An 8385-nucleotide genomic window follows, 5' to 3' on the forward strand; every position below is an offset into this window, starting at 1 on the left:
CTTCTTGAGTTCTTTGTATATATATATATGTGTGTGTGTGTGTATATATATTAGTCCTCTGCCAGACTTAGGGTTCATGAAGATCCTTTCCCAATCTGTTGGTTGATGGTTTGTCCTTTTGACAGTGTTCTTTGCCTTACAGAAACTTTATAATTTTATGAGGTCCCATTTGTCAATTCTTGATCCAGAGCGTAAGCTATTGGAACACCTACAGCTGATAAACAATTTCAGCAAAGTGGCTGGCTACAAAATCAACTCAAGCAAATCAGTAGCCTTTCTATACTCAAAGGATAAGCATACTGAGAAAGAAATTAGGGAAATGACACCCTTCACAATAGCCACAAACAGCATAAAGTATCTTGTGGTGACTCTAACCAAACAAGTGAAAGACCTAAGCTGTTAGTGTTCTGATCAGGAAATTTTCCCCTGTGCCCATGTGCTCAGTGCTCTTCCCCAGTTTCTTTGCTATTACTTTCACTTAGTCTGGTTTTATGTGGAGGTCCTTGATCCATTTGGAGTTGAGCTTAGTATAAGGAGATAAGAATGGATCGATTTGCATTCTTCTGCATGCTGACCTCCAGTTGCACCAGCACCATTTGCTGAAAAGGCTATCTTTTTTTCACTGTATGGATTTAGCTTCTTTGTTGAAGACCAAGGGACCATAGGTGTGTGGGTTAATTTCTGGGTCTTCAATTCTATTCCATTGATCTATGTGCCTGTCATTGTACAAATACCATGCACTTTTTAACACTATTGCTCTGTTGTACTGCTTGAGGTCTAGGATGCTGATTTTCCCAGAAGTTCTTTTACTGTTGAGAATAGTTTTAGCTATCCTGGGTTGTTTGTTATTCTAGATTAATTTTAGAATTGCTCTTTCTAACTCTGTGAGGAGTTGAGTTGGGATTTTGATGGGGATTGCATTGAATCTGTATATTGCTTTTGGCAAGATGGCCATTTTTACTATATTAATCCTGCCTATCCATGAAAATGGAAGGTTTTTCCATTTTCTGAGGTCTTCTTTGATATCCTTCTTCAGAGATCTTGTCATACAGATCTTTTACTTATTTGGCTAGAGTCACACCAAGATTCTTTATATTATTTGTGGCTATTGTGAAGAGTGTCATTTCCCTAATTTCTTTCTCAGTCTGCTTGTCATTTGAGTATAGGAAGGCTACAGATTTGCTGGAGTTGATTTTATAACCAGCCATTTTGCTGAACTTGTTTATCAGCTGTAGGAGTTCTCGGGTGGAGTTTTTTGGGACACTTAAGTATACTATCATATCATCTGCAAAAAGTGAGAGTTTGACTTCTTCCTTTCCAATTTGTTTCCCTTTGAACTCCTTATGCTGTCTAATTGCTCTAGCTAGAACTTCAAGTACTCTATTGAAAAGATATGGAGAGAGGGGGCACCCTTATCTAGTTCCTGATTTTAGTGGGATTGCTTTAAGTTTCTCTCCATTTAGTTAAATGTTGGCTACTGGTTTGCTGTTTATTGCTTTTAATATGTTTAGGTATGGACATTGAATTCTTGTTCTTTCCAAGGCTTTCAGCATGAAAGGATGCTGAATTTTGTCAAATGCTTTTTCACATCTAATGAAATGACCATGTGGCTTTTGTCTTTGTTTGTGGAGTGGATTGTATTGATGGATTTCTGTATATTGAACCATACCTGCATCCCTGGGATGAAGCCTACTTGATAATGGTGAATGATCATTTTGATATGTTCTTGGATTCAGTTGGCAAGAATTGTATTGAGTATTTTTGCATTGATATTCATTAGGGAAACTGATCTGTAGTTCTCTTTCTTTGTTGGATCTTTGTTTGGCTTTGGTATCAGCGTAATTGTGGCTTCATAGAACGAGTTGGGTAGTGTTCCTTCAGTTTCTATTTTGTGGAATAGTTGAAGAGTATTGGTGCTAGGTTGTCTTTGATGGTTTGATCGAATTCTGCACAAAAACCATTTGGTCCTGTGCTTTTTTTGGTTGGAAGGCTTTCAATGACCACTTCTATTTCTTTAGGGGTTATGGGACTGTTTAGATGATCTATTGGATCCTGATTTAATTTATGTATTTGGAATCTGTCTAGGAAATGGTTCATTTCCTCCAAAATTTCCAGTTGTGTTGAGTATAGGCTTTTGTAGTAGGATCTGATGACTTTTTGAATTTCCTCAGTTTCTGTTCCTATATCTCCCTTTTCATTTCTAATTTTGTTAATTTGGATGCTGTCTCTGTGCCCTCTGGTTAGTCTGGCTAAGGGTTTATCTATCTTGTTGATTTTCTCAAAGAACCAGCTCCTGGTTTTGTTGATTCTTTGTATGTTTCTCTTTGTTTCTACTTGATTGATTTCAGCCCTGAGTTTGATGATTTCCTGTCTTCTACTCCTGGGTGAATTAGCTTCTTTTTGTTCCAGGGCTTTCAGTTGTGCCATTAAGCTGCTAGTGTATACTCTCTCCAGGTTCTTTTTGGAGGCACTCAGGGCTATGAGTTTTCCTCATAGGGAAACTATGTGTTTCATTGTGTCCCATATATTTGGGTATGTTGTGCCTTCATTTTCATTAAATTCTAAAATGTCTTTGATTTCTTTCTTTATTTCTTCCTTGACCAAGGTATCATTGAGTAGAATATTGCTTAGCTTCCATGTGTATGTGGGCTTTCTGTTGTTTTTGTTGCTATACTGAAGACCACTCTTACACCATAGTGATCTGATAGGAAGCATTGAATTAGTTCAATCTTCTTATATATGTTGAGGTCTGTCTTTTGATCAATTATATGTTTGATTTTTGAGAAGGTACTATGAGGTGCTGAGAAAAAAGGTATATTCTTTTGCTTTAGGATGAAATGTTATATCTATATCTTTATCTATATCTATCTCTCTCTCTCTCTTTCTCTCTCTCTCTCTCTCTCCAATTGGTCCAAAACTTCAATTAGCTTCACTTTGTCCCTGTTTAGTTTCTGTTTTCCTGATCAGTCCATTGAGGAGAGTGGAGTATTGAAGTCACCCACAATTATTGTGTCAGGTATAATGTGTGGTTTGAGCTTTAGTAAAGTTTCTTTTATGAATGAGGGTGCCCTTGTATTTGGGGTATAGATGTTCAGAATTGAGAGTTCTTCTTGGTGTATTTTTCTTTCAACCAGTAAGAAGTATCCTTCGGAGGCTCTTTTAATGACTTTAGGTTGAAATTCAATTTTATCTGATATTAGAATTGCTACTCTGGCTTTTTTCCTGAGATCATTTGCCTGTAAAAAATTTTTTCCAGCCTTTGACTCTGAGTTAGTGTTTGTCTTTGACACTGAAGTATGTTTCTTGTATGCAGCAAAATGTAGGGTCCTTTTTTTGTATCCAGTATGTTATATGTCTTTTTTATTGGGGAATTGAGTTCATTAATGTTAAGAGATATTACGGAATAGTGATTATTACTTCCTGTTATTTTTGATGTTATTTTTATGTTTGTGTGGTTATCTTCTTTTGGGTTTGATGAAAGAAGGTTACTATCTTGCTTTTTCTAGGGTGTAGTTTCCCTCCTTGTATTGGTGTTTTCCAACTATTATCCTTTGTAGGGCTGGACTTGTGGAAAGATATTGTGTAAATTTGGTTCTACCATGGAATATCTTGGTTTCTCCATCTATGGTGATTGAGAGTTTTGCTGGGTATAGTAGTCTTGGCTGGCATTTGTGTTCTCTTAGAGTCTGTATGAGATCTGCCCAGGATATTCTAGCTTTCATGGTTTCTGGTGAGAAGTCTGGTGTAATTCTGATAGGTCTTCCTTTATATGTTATTTGGTCTTTTTCTCTTACTGCTTTTAATATTCTTTCTTTGTTTAGTACATTTGGGGTTTTGATTATTATGTGACAGGAGGCTTTTCTGTTCCCAGGACAGGGTTGGCACACAGCCAACCCACAGAGCTGCCCAGGCCTTGGGCACAGGCAGAAGCTTGGCAGGCTGTGTCCTGAGAGAAGCCAGTGAAAATTATCCACAAGATAATAGTTTAGTAGTAGACTGAGCATACCTTGTAGAGATTTTAAAAGAGGTCTATGCCTCAGTTATTTCTAATTATAAAGAGCCTTTAAGAACACCTTTCCTACAGTCACAAAATGAATCAAGTATTCCTAATGACAGAATATTTGTTACTCATACTAGATCCCATACGAAGTTACCTGGGTTCATTTCTAAAGGAGATGAGTTTGTGGATCGCTTAGTTAGTTTTGATTTTCCAGAAGATGAGCATAAGGCTTTACATCCAAATGCTAGCTGATTCCAAATACAATATCCAATTCCTTATAAACAAGTTAAGTCTATCATCTCTCAGTGTCCAATTTGTAAACCTATGCATATTCTCACGGTCCCACATGTTAATCCTTAGTAGAAGAAAGTGAATGAGATTTGGCAAATGGATGTTACTCATGTACCTGGATTTGGAAGATATTGTCATGTGCTTGTATCTTTTGACACATTTTCTATTTTTTATGGGTTACATTACTTCATGGAGAAACTGCTAATCATATAATTCAGCATTCACCAAAGTGGTTTTTATTATAAGTGTTCCTATAATTATTAAAACAGTGAATGGTCCAGCTTATAAATCTTATAAAGTTAAGCAAATTTGTATGTATTTTGATAAATGTTAATAAAATATAACCCTTGAGGGCAGGCAATAGTGGAAAGACCTCTCTTTTCTTTGAAACAGCAAATTAAAAAAGTAAAAGGGAGAAAATTTGATGAGCCTTTTAGATTTCTTTATAAGCAGTTGCAAGGTTCAACAAGAACACTTATTCATCAAGATTTATTCATACTTAATTTCCTTAATTTACCTCAAGGGGATATACTAACTAGGGAAGAATAATATTTTGATTGAGAAACGAATACAGACAATTATCATCCACAAAAATCTGGGTTAAGATAGTTGCTGATGTAGAATGGTAAAAAGGGATGTTGTTAGTTTGAGGGAGAGGATAAGATCTTGAATCATTCAGGGTGGAAAACAATAACTCTGGATGCTAGGAAGATGGATTGAAAGAGACTTTGAGGCTATAGATGAAGCAGCAGTGTAGTGCAGATATGATGGTTCTCTTGATGAAGAGCTGTCCATTGAAACTATGGTTCATTTACTGGGACTGCTAAATCTTCTTCTACTTATACTTTTACAATTTATCAGAAGTACCTGATAAATTGTGTTTCTGCACATGTACCTTTGACATGTGTAATGCTTACTGGAAAATTAAAATTTTCTTATTAGGAAATTAAATGTGTTAAATGTAGATTGTATTCTTGAATCAATAATAGCATATTGTTTAATTTTACTTCATATTCAGCAATGTATATTAAACAACGCAGTCAGATATCCTTTTGGGAAAAGAATCCTACTGACTCGTTACTAAAAGAAGTGTTTGGAAAAAATTTAAAAAAAAAACAAAGTGTCTGTAAGGGATTGCTTTTGCTGTAAATTTAAGTGTTGTTGGTGTGGCTTTCACAGCTTCAGTAGCTGGTGTTGCTTTGCACAATTTTTTGCAAACTAAACATATTGTAGAACAATAGCATAACGCATCTCATGAATTGTGAGTTTACCAGGTACACATTGATGTGAGGCTGCAAAAACAAAGCAGATGTATTAGAATAATCCATATCCTGGTTAAGTCAATATATTTGAGTGTGCAAAACAGTTGCAGTCAAATTGGGATTGGAATTCCAATACATTTTTGTGTTACTAATTATAAACATAATGCCAGCTTTGAATATTGGAAAAAGATCCAACAATATTTCAAAGGAAACTCTACTCTTAGGAAGGATATTGAGCAATTACAATACTAATTGTTGGAGACATTCAAGAAGTAATTTCAATGTGATGGTGTATCTGATATTGCTCAAATAGTAGCTGATAAATTATTTGGCATGGTTCCTAAATCTTCAATACACATGCTGGCATAGGATCCAGTATTGCCTTATTTATTAGCTCTGTTTCAATTGGCTATGTTGCATTGGGTGCTAATCAATGTTATTTTTATAAGCACACTTTAAAAATATGTGGTAGGGGGAAAACTCCACAGCTTTCTGTGATCAGTGGAGCCGCTGGGACAGAAGTCTTCCTGCTGCCATTTGTACCAGGGAGCTGGGAGACTCTACACTCTACAGCCTTCTAGCACACCAGGAGAGAGAGAGAGAGAGAGAGAGAGAGAGAGAGAGAGAGAGAGAGAGAGAGAGAGAGAGAGAGAGAGAGAGAGAGAGATCTCCCAGCAGCGCATTCACTTTTGAGCTCAGAGGGTAAGGACACAGGCTTAAATAAAGGTCCACAGGAGAAACAAACTCCAGCCAGACACAGAATACCAACTAGAACCAGATGGTGAAAGGCAAGCACAAGAACCCTACCAACAGATACCAAGGCCACATGGCATCATCAGAAACCAGTTTTCCCACCACAGCAAGTCCTGAATACTCCAACACAGTGGAAAAGCAAGAGTTGGATTTAAAATCGTATCTCATGATGCTGATAGAGGGCTTCTAGAAAGTCTTAAATATCTCCCTTAAAGAAATACAGGAGAACATCAGTCAACAGGCAAAAACCCTTAAAGAGGAAACACAAAAATCCCTTAAAGAAATACAGGAGATGATATGTCAACAGGCAGAAGCCCTTCAGGTAGAAACAGAAATATACCTTAAAGAAATACAGGAAAACATAATCAAGTGAAGGAACTGAACAAAACCATCCAAGATCTAAAACTGGAAGTAGCAATAACAAAGAAATCAAAAAGTGAGATATCTCTGGAGATAGAAAGCCTTGGAAAGAATTCAGGAGTCAAAGATACAAGCATCAAGAGCAGAATACAAGAGATAGAAAAAAGAACTTCAGGTGCTGAAGATACCATAGAAAACATTGGCTCAACAGTCAAAGAAAATGCAAAATGCATAAAGCTGGTAACTCAAAACATCCAGGAATTCCAGGACACAATAAGACCAAACCTAAGGATTATAGGTATAGATGAGAGTAAGGATTTAGATCTTAAAGTCCCAGTAAATATCTTCAACAAAATTGTAGAAGAAAACTTCCCTAACCTAGAGAAAGAGATGCCCATGAAGATACAAGAAGCCTTCATAACTCCAAACCGACTGGACCAGAACAGAACACCCTCATAGCACATAATAATCAAAACACCAAATTCAGTAAACAAAGACAGAATATTAAAATCAGTAAGGGAAAAATGGCAATTAACTTATAAAGGCAGACCTTTCAGACTCACACCAGATTTCTCACCAGAGACGATGAAAACTAGAATATTCTGGGCAGACCTCATACAGACCCTAAGAGAACACAAATGTCACCCCAGGCTACTATACCCAGCAAAACTCTCAATCATCATAAATGGAGAAACCAAGATATTCCATGATAAAACCAAATTTGCACAATATCTGTCCACAAATTCAGCCCTTCAAAGGATAATTGATGGAAAATGCCAACACAACGAGGGAAACTACACCCTAAAAAAAGCAAGAAAGTAATTTTCCAACAAACTCGAAAGAAGATACCCACAAAAACATAAAAATAACAGGAAGCAACAAACACTATTCCCTAATATCTCTTAATAACAATGGACTCAACTCCTCAATAAAAAGACATAGACTAATAAAATATTTCTCATGTAAATCTTCAATTTTATCAGAAAAGGTTTGTAATTCCCATTTTACTTAATTTAGCAATTTATTTTATGTCTACTATTTTATCTGCATTTTTTTCATGATAAACTTCAATTTTTTTATATTTTTTTATTTCATTCGATATATTTTTATTTACATTTCAAATGATTTCCCCTTTTATAGTCCCCCACTACCCGAAAGTCATATAAGCCCCCTTCCCTCCCCCTGTTCTCCCACCCACACCTTCCCACTTCCCTGTTATGGTTTTGCCTTATACTGCTACACTGAGTCTTTCCAGAACCAGGGGCCACTCCTCAGTTCTTCGTGGACCTCATTTGATGTGTGGATTATGTTTTGGGTAATCCAGATTTCCAGGCTAATATACACTTATTAGTGAGTGCATACCATGATTGATCTTTTGAGACTGGGTTACCTCACTTAGTATGATGTTTTCCAGCTCCATCCATTTGCCTAAGAATTTCATGAATTTATTGTTTCTAATGGCTAGATAGTGCTCCATTATGTATATATACTACATTTTTTGCATCTATTCTTCTGTTGAGTGATACCTGGCTTCTTTCCAGCTTCTGGCTATTATAAATAGGACTACTATGAACATAGTGGAGCATATATCCTTATTACATGCTGGGGAATCCTCTGGGTATATGCCCAGGAGTGGTATAGCAGGATCTTTCAGAAGTGACATGCCCAGTTTTCTGAGGAATCACCAGACTGATTTCCATAGTGGTTGTACCAATTTGC

This window comes from Apodemus sylvaticus, chromosome 11 (assembly GCF_947179515.1).
Source record: "Apodemus sylvaticus chromosome 11, mApoSyl1.1, whole genome shotgun sequence".
Lineage (NCBI taxonomy): Eukaryota > Metazoa > Chordata > Mammalia > Rodentia > Muridae > Apodemus > Apodemus sylvaticus.